The following is a 14130-nucleotide window of genomic DNA, read 5'->3' as shown; positions in this document are numbered from 1 at the left end:
ATCCCATTTGATCCAGGTCTGTTTTCAGTTAAATTTACTATATTTAGCTGTTAGTATCAACATGAAAGGTCCACAGTGATTTTTAGGATTAATTACGTCTTAATTTGCTGTTTTCATCACCATCACCATCATCATTATCAATATTCTCATCGTATCTTTAATGTTTGTTCAAACCAAAGTACACACACCCGACAGCATTCATCCTGCCTACAGAGGAAACACACACCACAGGCAGATGTGGACAAACAGTCTCTGGAGTTTTTTTTTATTTCAGCGTTATTTGCCTTCTTTTATTTATTATCACCCCACACCATCGCCATGTCATTTTCCAGACTGCTCATCTACCACCAGACAGTCACTCTTCGATACCAAAGCATCGCCTCTGGCAGCGTTGTCTCTGGATTCGCCCGGGAGACGAGTGTCCAGACAAAAACCTCAGCAGTGTCAAAGGGAAAAAAACACACACATACACACACTACAAGCATAAGAAAGAATCCAAACCAAAAAAAAAAAAAAGAACAAAAGAAAGAGGTGAAGCACCGGCGTTCCCCTTACTGCCCCCAAACCCCTGCCCTCCATCCCTCCCTCCCATCTGCCCCTCTCCTTTGTCTCCAAAGATCAGATCAAAGGGCCAAAAGAAAAGAGGAGAAGAAGAAAAAGGAGGAGAAGGAGAAGTGGTCAGGAGCAGAGGAGCCAAAGGTTTGAAAAGCTGCAGGGGGAAAGCAAGAAGAGGAGGAGGAGGAGGAGGAGAAAAAGGAGGAAGAGGAGCAGGAGGAGGTGCGCTCAGAGCAGCGGACCAAAAAACCAAAAAGTAACCCAAAACCAAAAGCTACTACTACTGCTACTAGTAATGTATGAGTGACTGAACTGTAACTAAACCAAATACAAACAAAGAGGGGGAGGACGAGGGGAGAAAAGGGGGGAGTAAGGCCCTGTCTGTCTGTTCGTCTTTAACTGTGATTGCTGTTCTTGTATCGACAGACAGAAATCGTTCCCTCCCTCCCTCTGCCGGCGACCTCGGCTTTGTTCTCACTTTCTTTTTCCTGGATGGATAAAAATATGGAATAACCTCAACAAACTGACTTTGAGAATATATATATTTTTCTTTTTGCTTTCCATAGTGTGTCTGTTAATGATGTATGGATTTGTCTCATTGCTTTCTACTTATTATGCGGCCGGAAGGAGGGAGGGGTGGGGCCGGGGGTGGAGGGTGGGGGGGTGGGGGGGGGGGTTTTCCTTCGGGGGAGTGCGGGGCCAGGGAGGAGGAGGTGGTGGTGAAGGGTTTCATATCTTCTTGTCTCTTCGGTTGTGCTCTCAGTTTTTATTTTTGTTTACATTTGGAAATAACTGTGAAAATGTAGCTTCCAAGATAAAAAAGAAAAAAAAAACGTGTTTTAGTTCAGAATGTCGTGAAAAAGCCAAAACTGAAAAACCAAAAGCAAAACTTTTTAGACACATAACCATACCAAATAGAACAACCAAACCAATGCACAAGTTGTACGAGTGGCTAAAGCAAGAAGTGTGTGTGTGTGTGTGTGTGTGTGTGCGTGCGTGCGTGCGTGCGTGTGTGCGCGCGCGTGTGTGTGTGTGTGTGTGTGAGAGAGAGCATGTGTCTGTGTAAAGATAATTGTCTTGCATACAAACCAAACTGTAAAAACACACAACACACTTTCAAAGTAACATCAGTCAATTCTCATTCTAGACAGTGTGAAGCAGAACTCTGGTCATTTTCAACCTGGACCTGCTTTCATATAGCTTTCCAAATGATCACCAGTAAAGACGTGTGATTGGTCAGTAATAAAAACACAAGAAAGACTCATGAGCTCCCTTTGAAAAGCTTTAAAGTGAGAAAGAAAAGAGAAAACAGACCCAGGTTGAAACAAACAACAAAGGGTTCAGCTTCAACATAAACAGACACTGGTACTGAAGACAACCAATGATAAAGATGATATGGGGAGGGAAGTGGGGGGGTGCAGACCTCTGAGACAGATTAAAGGCTGTTAACGTCCACTTTTAGAGGGAATGTATCCATTAGTTCTCATAGGTTTTGTAGGGGGAAATAATATATGTTGAACTGCTCTTACTTGTTGCTGATGTATAAAAGGCTGGGACTATTATCCTCCATGATGATGACGACCGAAGACAACGACTTGATTTAAGAACCAAAAGCTTTAAAACTCTTTATCTCTCACGGGCTCTTTGTTGGAAAGAAAATATTTGTATTTATTGTATAAGGGAGGTGTGTGCTTTTTCGGGGATGGGGGGGAGCTGGGGGGGGCGTGGGTGGGGGGGGTCCGTTTGTATTTTATGAACTTCTTTGTCTCTCATGTTGTTTATTTATTGGTTCTTTATTTATGTATTTATTGGATTCTATTTAAGTCTTTCTGGATCTTTGTAATAGTTTTTTCAGGGGTTGTTGTGAGGCTTGTATCTGCAGAGAGGGGTGTTCTTGAGATCAAGACAAGAAGAGAAGATGCCAAACGAATGTTTCAAAGCAAAACCAAACCTAAAGACGCTGTGACCTGAGAGAGAGAGAGAGAGAGAGAGAGAGCAGGGAAACTGTGACAGAGGAAAATCACATTTTAGAATGAGCTGTGTGGGAAAATCATCTCCTGAAGTCCCATATTTGAAAAAAAAAAAAGTGTGTGACACTGTTTTATGATCTTCAGTCAGTGAGGTTTATTTTCCTGTTGCTACTGGTTTATATAATTTTGAATTTTGTCATTTTGGATCATCAGGTTTTCATTTGGAGCCGGTAGCACTAGCTCTTTGTTAGCTCAAGGTTAGCCTAGCTATAATTTAAGTGTTTACCAAATAGAGATTTACACGTTCAATTAAAAGGTTGCTCCACACAAACTAGCCCTTACATAGAGATGAATTGTTACTCAATATTTTCACCCACTAACTGACCGACAGTTGCTCAAAATACTGTGAGCTGTAATTGGGAAGATATTAAAATATATTTTACGAGTGGCTGCAGAAAGTTTTCAGACACTGAATCTACAGCCAGTCACAATGACAAAGTGCCAACATGTTTTAAGACATTTATATGAAAAATCAAAAGCCGAAATCTCTCATTTACAAAAGTGTTCAGACCTTTCATTGAGACTTTGTAGAAGCCTCTTTGGCAGCAGGTACAGCGTTGAGTCTTTACAGGCTTTGCACACCTGGATTTGGGCAGTTTATCCCATTCTTCCTGCAGATCCTCTCAGGCTCCGTCACTCTGGATGAGAAGCGTCTGTGATCGGACATCTTCAGGTCTCTCCACAGATATTCTGTGTGGTTTCATGGACAGTCAGAGACGTTCCCACTTTGCCACTCTAGTGTTGTCTTGGCTGCTTCAGGTCATTGAGAGGTCGTCCCGGTCTCAGGTCATCTGCACTCTGCAGCGCCTCTCTGTGTTTGACTGCCTTCATCCTTCCTTCATTTCTGAACAGTCTCCCTGTCCCTGCCGCTGATGCTGCATGTCACCATCATGCTTCACTGTAGGGATGGCATTAGCCAGCTGATGAGCAGCGCCTGGTGTTTCCAGACACAGTGTTTGGACTTCTGCCCAGAGAGTTCAATTGTTGTCTCATCAGAACAGAGAATCATTTTCCTCCTGCTCTTAGTCCCTTAAATGTGGTTTGGTAAACTCCAGCAGGCTTTCATATGAGTGTTACTCAAAGTGGCTTCTGTCTAACCTCTCTACCATGAAGGCCTGAGTGACGGAGAGCTGCTGAGACGGTCGTCCATCTCTGCAGAGGACTTCTGAAACTCTGTTAGAGTGGCCACCGGGCTCTTGGTCTCCTCCCTCACCAAAGCCCTTCTTACCTGGTTATTCAGTTTGGCTGGGCGACCGACTCTAGAAAGAGTGTGGGTGGTTCCAGACTTCTTCCATTTGTCAGTTATTGAGGCCACTGTTCTCCTGGGACACTCAAAGCTTCAGAATTGGTTTTATAGCCTTGTCCAGGTCTGTGCTTCGAGGTCCACAGAGAGTTCCTTGGACTTCCTGGTTTGGTTTCTGTCCTGGCATACAGTGTGAATTGTAGGATCTTATATACACAAGTGTCTACCTTTCTAAACTAAGTCCAATCGCTTCAGTTTACCACAGATGGACTCCAATCACGTTCTCCTTCATCTCAAGGATAATTAAAACAAACAGGACACAGTTTGGAGCCACAGCAAAAGCTCTGAATACTTTTGTAAATGAGAGAGTTCAGTTTCTTAAAACATGGGGGATTGGTTGTAGATTGATGGTCAAAGATGTCAATTCTATCCATTTACAATTAAATCTACAACACAAAGGGTAGAAAAGTGAAAGGGTCTGAATACTCTCTGATGAAACTGTATAAATTGGCCCCTAAAACTGTAAGTTGTGGCAGTTATATTACAGCTTGTGTTACTGCAGTTATCTGCTATTTCCACAGATGATTAATGTGGAAGCTGCTACAGTCAAATTTACACTAAAATCTTTACTAGCTGAGATAGTTTTCAGTTTTTAATGATAAATAAAAATAGTAGTTTCTAAGTACTTTGGAAGGACTGTAGAATAGCTCCTGCAGCCCAGTCAGGTGGATTGTATTTGAAAGTCTGTTCTGCTGCGTCATTGGACGTGTCAAGTAAAACTAATCTGACTGAAGTAGTAGCTGTTTGACCCAGCTCAGTTTCAGACACTCCAAACTGATTAAATTGGTCAATGGTTGACATGATTTCTGTCCCTCTGGGTGAACTTCCTCTGCTCACGTCTCCTCCTCTGCTCTCTGAAACACTTTCTGATTCCCTCTGTCCCGCTTCAGGACGAGGACTTTAACTCATACCTCTGAAACTCTGATGAAAACCAAATAGATATTCAAGCTTTAATGACTAAAAAAAAAGAATAAAAAAAAAAAAAGACGTGACTTGTCTGAACTCAGGAGTGAGGGATGTGAAACTGGCCCTAGCAAGTTAGTTTGATGAAGGAAAAAACAAAGATTTTCACGAACCAGTTGTTCTTATGGCTTTAACCTACAGAATACACCACCATGTCTTCTCCTGTTCACTGTGTGGAGTTCAGGGAGGTGCTGAGGATGTGGCTGTGTTTTGTAGAGAGGGAGGTGTGTGTTTATTCATCACTGCTGTTGGACAAAAACATTTGAACTCAAAAACACACACACACACACACACACAGACACGCTAATTTATGTTTTAATGTTGCTCGAATCTTGTGGTGATTAAAAAGAAAAAAGAAAAAAACCCACTGCCGAGCTTAAAACCTGCATGGATGTCAAACTGAAGAAGATACGAATTTATATTTTTAGAATTTGATTTGATTTGATTTGGTTTTTTTTTTTGCTCCGACAGCAGCAGTGCATCTCTGACTATATGTGTGCCTGTGGAGTCAGACTCGACTGTGGTGGACAGAGAATGATACCAAAGTTAAAACTACCACAGTGAGATGCTACACAAACACTACACACACACACACACACACATTCACACACACACACACACACACTCACAGTGATTCCATGTGTATATAAACATTCAGGATTCTCGTTAGGGACTGTAACTGATAAAATAAAGGATATCCAGCGCCTGACGTTAATATGAAAACACTGTCAGATAATAAGAGCACTTCAGGCCTTGACAGTTTTTTACTGTAGTACTTCTGTGGCTGTGAATGTTAATTTTACTACTCTGCTCAACTTTCCAAGTCACCATGAAATATAAAAGACTCATTTTTTGGCCTTGAGAACACAAAATGTAATAACCTAATAACAGATAGAGTGAAAAAAAAAGAAAATAACTTCAGTTGATATTGTTTGCCCCATATTATTGTTAATTTATTTAGGAGAAATTTAAAAGAAGCATTTTTCTTTCTATTTTTTCTACAATGCAGCTTAAATCCAAAGGTTAAGAGGACAGCAAAGATAGATTTTACTGCTAAAGAAAAAAAAAAACCTCAATAGTGAAAACCAAAGAGTTCCACTGTTTCTTCTCACCTTGATTTTCTTTTTTATCCGCATTGTACAACTCCCACGTTTTTACGATGGCTCCAAAAGTGTTCTTTACGATAGCCTAATGATGAAGATGGTGATGGTGGTGGTGATGAACATAAAAGATGAAACAAACACTGCTCTGTAAGCTTTAATATCTGTTCTTCGGGTCTTTTCTGTTTTTGAAGTATGCTTACGATCCGCTGTTTTTTGACCTCGAGGCTCTCTCTGTCTGAGTTGATTCTATAACCTGATTCTGTTGGAAACGTTTGGGTTTGAAACTGTTCTCTACTGTCCCTTAACTCATCGCTATCTGTGTGCCTGTTGTTTTGGGGGCCAGGGAAACGGGGACAAAACAAACCTGTAAGTGTTAGGAATAAAGTGCGAATTTAGACCAAAGTCATCTCCTTGTCTTTGTTGTTGCTTTTTTATGTCTGGACGCCGGAGACAGAGGTGGAGGGGCCATGTTTTCAGGTTGTCCGTATGTCGGTCCCGTTCTCGTGGACACGATATCTCAGTAACACCTCGAGGGCACAAACATTCACTAGGACTCAAGGATGAACTGAGATCTTTGGTGGTCAAAGGTCAAAGGTCACTGTGACCTAACAAATTACATTTTTGGTCATAACTCACAAATTCATACACTTAATTATGACAGTTATAAACTTAAATGTCTAATAGGGTAACATGAAGTAATGACATTTATACCTATCTATTTATTTCCAAAAGGTCAAAGGACAAATTCACTGTGACATCATCATGTTATGAAAAAAAAACACTTCTGGCTATTATTCGATACTGTAACTCAGGAAGGAGATTGAGACCATATTTCTTGCAGCTTGGCTGGTTGGCACAGGGAAACAACTTTTACTACAACAATTATGACATAGTAAAAGCAGAAATTATACCAGACATATGTTAGAGAGTTTATAAATGTGAATATAAATTTAGAGAGGTTTTAATAAAGTTTTGTAGGTAGCCTACAAGTTTAAAGTTCATGTTTTACACAGACGGAAAAAACATTTTTAAAGCTGCTCTAGCCAATATTTTGACATGAACAATGGGTCAGGTGTGTAATGTGAAAGTAGTCGTTTATACTGATAAACCCGCAGACGCTGCAGCTCCGCTCAGCTCTGTGGAGCATTTTAGCAAATTTCAGCTCTGTGTCTTGATTTTCCCACCCCACAACTTTACCGTCTCTTTTCAGGCTCTCAGCCCTCATCAGCCTCGTTTCCACCATCAGCAGGATGCTGGAAAAAAAAGCCCCACTCCGTGCATCACACAGACAGAGTTAGCAGCTAGCTGCTGAACATAGCGGTGCATTTAGCAGCTAAAAACAGAGATCATTTTCTTCACTGTCGGAAAACAAAAACAGCCAAAAGGAGAGTGAATACAGGCTTTTAAAAAACACAAAGTTGACTCTGAAACAGGAAGTGGTGCGTTTTCGCCGGTTAGCCAAACATCGTGGTTAGGGTTGAAATGACAACTTTGATCAGGTTAGGGGAACTTTGTCATCATGGTTACAAGAATAAACACATGGTTACAGATTTGCCCATGTTTAAAAAAAAACATAACCTTGTCTGACCATCCCCTCTGACCTCCTCACTATTTGGTCTTTGTTCTTGCATCAACATCATGTAATAATAACTACGACCACTAGAGGGAGGCTGTGTCACTGAACCGTAACCAGATGTTCTTTCTTATTGCACTTGCTGAAGACTGTTGCTCTTCTTGGAGAACGGTCTTGTATGTGTCGGTTTGCCATAAATACAAGACTAACGTACATGTAAAGGAAGATTTAAATTTGCAATATCGACTTTACAAGGTGACTCTCCGTCAAGTGTTGTGTTTCACTGCCCTCAAGTTACAAAAAAGTTTGTTTTCTTTGCTGCTTGAAGTACAATTTCTGCAGATAACAACCTCAGCGAACACTACAAATCCAGTGTAATGTAAGTGGAAAATATTCTGTCCTCCAAACACAAAAAGCACTCAGAGGCAAAGTGTTGAAGTTTCACACGCAGTACATTTGATGAATGTTAAGAAGCCCTTGAAGATTAAAAAACTGGTCACAGAAAAGAAACATTCCTCAGACACTCAGACAGGACAAGAAGAGCAGGTTTATTTAAAGACTTTCTTTTGTCTGTGATGTCATTGGTTTAAAATTCTGACCCCGATGAAGACGCTGTGAGGTGGAGATGAGTGGAAACCAGTTTGTGTTTTAAAAGCTGAATATTCCTGTTTCTGAGTGCCTGAACAAAGATTCTTTTCTGTGTCCAGGCATTATTGGGTATTGGCAGTTAAATTCTAGACCAAACTATATTTTTGTGCTTTCCTGTCTTTTTTTAACACCAACACTTTATTTTTACTACAAAATCAATACTTTCAGTTTTTCCTTATTTCAAATTAGCTGTACTAACAGGGTCAGGAGAACTGTGTTTTTTTTTTCTTCCTCTTTTTCACTCTCTGATTCCTACTTTAAAACAATAAAATGATATCTGTGTGTGTCAGAACGAGGAAAAACATCAAAATATGAAAATATTGTAATTCTGTGTTGACAGAGTGCTGCATGTCTTCCCCTCTTTCACTTTTTGTCTCACATCTTTGTTTTGTGGAGAGCTGCTGACATAGCAGGAGGATTTTTAGCACACACGTGCACTTTGCTTTATAGTCTTGCAGTTGCACATTCGGGGGTGCCATTAGAGAGAGGAACCCCTGAATCATTCAGGCGGCCAGGAGCAGGGCAGGACAGGAGCCGTGCAACCTACCAGGGGGTATAGATATTTAATGTGTTAGTGTTGAGCTCACAGGGGGCAGGATTTCTGGCGGCGTCCCTCCACACTGCAGCTGCTGGAGCTTAAAAGTGAGTTGTTGTTTAGTGAACGAAGATCGAACTTGTTGTTGTCAAACTTCATTTTCTTTTCTCAGCCAGTTTCTCCTTTGTCCTCCTCCTCCTCCGCCTCCTCTTCTGCTGTTTTTTATGAGCTGGAGTTTGTAATGTCACAGATCAGCCAAACCATAATCCACACTGCTCCTCCCCTCTACAGTAAATCATACCAGTCCACATACAAAGAGCTTCTGGGTAAAAAGTTAGAGCTCAGTCTTCACTGTCTCATCTGAGAACTTGTGTTTATTTTGTGGCCAAATCAAGAATCAATAGTTATTTGGGATTTTTTTTTTTTCCTCTGATCCCTTTGCTGAAGGCCTGAAACCTCAGATGTTTTACACTGTACAGTATTTAGTTTGACTTTGTCCCAGCCGTGTGAGACCTTTCCTCTCATCAGCTGCCAGCTGTGGTGAGATAAAAGGCAGATACAAGGTTTCTGTGTGAAGATGATGTGTAGTTGTGACATTCAGCCGCCTCCTCACGAGCCCATTTCATGAAATAATGATGCCGCTATTGGTCCTGGGTGGTTCAGATCTGGGTGGCCTGGTCTCTCTCTCTCTCTCTCTCTGTGTGTGTGTGTGTGTGTGTGTGTGCGTGTGTGTGTGTGTGTGTTTCCAGTCAGTCCCAGTCTCTCTTCTGGGAATGAACGTGTTGTAACCCACAGCAGCTTAACTCTCTCTTTCTCTCTGTCTCTGACACACAAACACACTCACAGTCCAAACTGCTCTGTAAACCATGAATGAACCTCTGTGTTTGCACCTTTACACACTCTGCATGAATGAGCCAAATGTTTGGAAATGAAATACCAGGTGTGAAGCAGCCGTGAAATCAGCAGCGCCGATCTGACCACAGCGCCGAGGCCGAGTGGTCAGAGAGATGACCAGCAGCAACTGTTTCCTCGTCTCAACTATTTAATTTAGAAATTATATCATTTCTCATTTCAAATATTTAAATGTTAATCAACATTTTTCATTCAATATGATCATACTTTTAATATAATTTTAAATCATTTCTTCTTCTGTCTGCTCTTGACTATGTTTTCCTTAAATATGTTGCATTTAACTTTGAATGGACAGTCTAATAATATGAAGAAAGCCTGTCCACTTCTTTAATGAGTGAGTGTGGAAGGAGTGTTATGTCGCAGTTTATCTCAGAAGCCACTAGGTGGTGCCCTCTCACTGTAAAAAGATTAATACTTTAGCAGGACTGTGAACAGGTCAGCTCAGTGACTCAGCTCCTCAAGAACCTTTGATGCACATAATGTTGTAATTCACTTTAAACTTGTGACCAACTAGAAGTAAAGACAAAGAGGTGACGTGTTGACCATCATTTTTTTTATTATTATTATTTTTTATTATTATTTCTATTATTATTAATAATAATTTTTATTATTTTATTATTATTTTTAATTTTAAAAATATATGTTTTTAAAGCCAGAAGCCAGTGCTTTTTCTTAAGCCTTAATAGTGTGTCTTCATTATTACTGCAGGAAGACAAAAGGTTCATTTGTAAACCTCTGCTTTCAGAGTGTTTCTCCTTCCTGTCTTCAGTTCAGATTAAGACGTGAGAAATAAGTGAAAAAGCTCAGTGATGAGTCCGACTTATGAGACGGTGGAAGAGTTGTGTCTTCTGTAGCAGGATTTTAGACAAACTTAGACAAACAAACGTCTAATGTCAGGAGTTGAAAAGTAAAAATGTTTTGCGTGTTTATAGTCAGAGGAACAAAATCATCATCATCACAATCATCATCATCATCAGGTGCCGCTGTAAACAAACTGTGTGCTCTCAGTCTCTGTGTGATAAATGTAAATGAGTTCTTAGCTTGTTTTGAATGGGAGAGTCATATCATAGCATTAGCGTGTTTTGCTACACTTCACATGTAAATTCTGCCTCCACAGTTAAACTGTCTGCGTTACAGAACTGGTTCAAACACGTCACACTGGTTTGAGTTACTTTGAATAAATATTGAAATTACTGGGTAAACAGTTCTGGCTCCACATGTTCGTGACCTTGGACTGTTGATTTTCTATTTGTTCAGTCAATTATGTTTATTTATTAAAGTAACCATCAAATTTTTTATGCTTAATTTGTAAATACTAAATGCTGATTATTGACTCTACAGGAACCTGCTGGATGCAGTGGAGAGTACTTACTTCTTTTCCTTCAGTAAAAGTACCAGTACATTAAAGTAAAAGTACTTTATTACAAGTAAAAGACATGGATTCAAACACTGTGTGACATAATTAACTGTTAACAATGATATCTCAGTGTGTAAGTCACATTTTACAGTTGTATCTGGTTGAGGTGGAGCTCCTGTAGTTTTAACTACTTTAAACTGTGTATAGTTCATTTCTTAGGAGGTGCCACAAGCCACAGAGTTTAGAAACCGCTGGTTTAATATTTATAAATCTGCCAAATAAATGTAGTGGAGTAAGTTTAACATTTCTGTTATCTTAATTACAGTACCGTAAGTTTACCATATACATTTGTTTTGGGTTTTTTTGTATTTCTTTTTGCAGTTTTACTATATCATTTGAGTAAATTATATAATTAATTAATATTACTTTGTTGAATTTATTATACCATATCATTATCGTATTATTTCATAATGTAATTTGTAGGTGTAACATTTAAATTGTTTATTTACAACCCCTTTAGTGAGGAGCATTTTTGGTTCCTACCTGCCATTGTTGCAGGGGGACAGGTGTGAATGTGACAGTCCATTGGACGTACATGTCTTGCTAAGAGAGCAGAATGAGGTTGAGTCAACTGTCCTGCTGTGTCGGTGATTATAGAAGACAGGTAGAGAAAATTGTAGCCACAGTCCAGAGAGACTGGAGAACGCTACCGGCCAGGAAATAAGAGTTACATTTCCCTCTGAAATGTGGAGTAGAAGCATAAAGGAACATAAATGAGTAGTTAGTTAGTTACTTTCCAGAATTTCAAAGATCAATCAGGGAGCAGGTGATTTGGTCCAAGTGTTAAGTTACAGAATTATGTGCAATAGAAAATCCTGCTTCTCTTAATTCTATCTGCACGGTTCATTGGTCCATGAACCCTGAGAATGGGGATTTCCCCTGCAGACTGTCAGGATGGATAGATTGGGTGTGACACCCCCTCCCCCCCCCGTGTGCCATGACAGCACATTGCTACACGCCTAAAATGTGAAACACAAGAGCCACCACGACACCACATCTGCTCCTGACGTTCGACTGTCTCCCTGAGGTTCCATAATCCAGACACCTCCAGACACAACGTCCTCTGGTAACCGCGGTGATACAGACAGTTACTCTGTAGCTATAGAAACCAAACTGTATGCCCTGGGTGTGTGGTAGGTGGCCGGCTGCTTGCGGTCGGGCTGAACGGCTGGTTGGCTGGCGCGTTGTCAGGCTAGCTGATCACCACAGCCCTGGTGTGATGTCTGTTGCCATCACACTCTTTGGCATCAGCCAAGAAGAGCAGGACTCCTGCATGTTGTTGAGCCTATAGGCTGCCCCCCCCCCCTCCCCCCCCCCCAACACACACACACACACACACCAACCCAGCCAACCCCACCGACCCAGCCAAACCTACACAAACACACTGCCAGCCAATCTCAACCCATCTCAGACAAACTCAGTCTCAATCCAAAACCATCCAAGCGTAAGTGTGTGCAGCCAAGCCCACCACACTCCACCCAGCCCTAACCCAACATGTGATACTTTATACTCCAGACATCATTTAGCCAGAGCGACTTATAACTGCAAACAGTGGAAGAAATCATCATAATTGTAGGTGGCAGGATCGTCTTGTGGGCAGAGGGAGCGTCTCACAGCTTAAAGGTCACAGACTTGATCATATCGACAACCAATTTGTCTGTCAGTCGACTGTCAAAGTGTTTTAGCACGACTGAAAAACCACAAACCACTCAGTCTTAGTTACTGTGGAGTGGAGTGGCAGCTACGAGCCAAAACCATAAATCACAAATTATTTCCATGTACAAAAGACAATCACTCAAATACAAATAAGTAGAAAATGATAGAGAGGTTTTGTCTTTGAGTTGAGGGAAAAACCTTCTCTGTGATGCAATTTTTCAGTCTTTATTTCAGGTTATTGGTGGAACAGGAACCAGTAAAGGAACAAAATGATACTTTTATCATAAAAGAAATCTCTTCAAAACTGTTTTTATTCAACTACAGAGGAAGCTGATTAAAGAGCCGAGTCAGAATCACCTTCATCTCTCAGCACAGTCTCTATAATCTGTCTCACAGGTACAGACGAGTGTCGACATACAACAGGGCCTCACATGCGTGTACAGTGCAAGACAGTAGACTACACATGTCAGACTAAATGTATACATTATATTCAAACAATAAAGACAGGGAAGATGGGGGGGGGGCGGCTGCTGAATCTCAGATCTGTTTTCCTGTCAGCGAAACACGTAGAAAAAGGAAACGGGACGGAGTGACGAAGAACAGGATCAGAGGCGAGAAGAAGAAGATATAGAAAAGGAAGTGAAGGAGGAGAAAGACAGTGGGACAGTGAGCGTCAGTCTGCAGAGAAAAACAAGGAGCTATCCCCGAATAAAAAAGGTTAAAAAGTTCTAATAGAGATGAGAATCACAGCAGGAAAAAGCTCCACACTCCTGCAGCTTTGCATCCAAGCCACAGACATTTAGATCAACACTGAACCAGATCTGAGCACCTGGTTAGTGTTTTCATTGGCCTGTCACTGTGTCGACTTCTACATACTTCTCTGTCTCTGCTGTCAACAGACAGTAAAGTTGTATGAATGAAGCTCTGTGAGATTCTCAGAGGCAAAGAGCCTGTTAGCATCATTGCTATCACTGCTAAATTAAATTTTACATTTGATTTGGTTTGCTGAGTCTGATTTACAGTCAGTGCTGGAGTAAATGAAGCAGCCTGACTGGTGACTGTTGAGGAAGCATTTAGCCTGGAATCATTTTAATACTGTCACAAATCTGCTACTTGGGATTTTGCTAAGTGCATACGATGTGTGTGTAATTTTCTTGCATTTTATTTATTCAACAGCTGCATTTAACTTGATTCTTGATTTATTACTTTAAATCAAATTTTATATCTTCTCAATACTGTCATATTTTTATGCCTCCACACCGGCGACAGTCAGAACTGGAGGCATATTGTTTTCAGGTTGTTCAAATTTGGCACAAACATTCACTAGGACTCAAGGATGAACTGATTAGATTTTGGGGGTCAAATGTCAAGGTCACAGTGACCTCACATAACACAGTTTTGGCCTTGTGAATGCGATATCTCAGTAACGCCTTGA

Source organism: Seriola dumerili, unplaced genomic scaffold (assembly GCF_002260705.1).
Source record: "Seriola dumerili isolate Sdu_G_001 unplaced genomic scaffold, Sdu_1.0 BDQW01000078.1, whole genome shotgun sequence".
NCBI classification, from domain to species: domain Eukaryota; kingdom Metazoa; phylum Chordata; class Actinopteri; order Carangiformes; family Carangidae; genus Seriola; species Seriola dumerili.
This window is presented reverse-complemented; position numbering follows the sequence as displayed.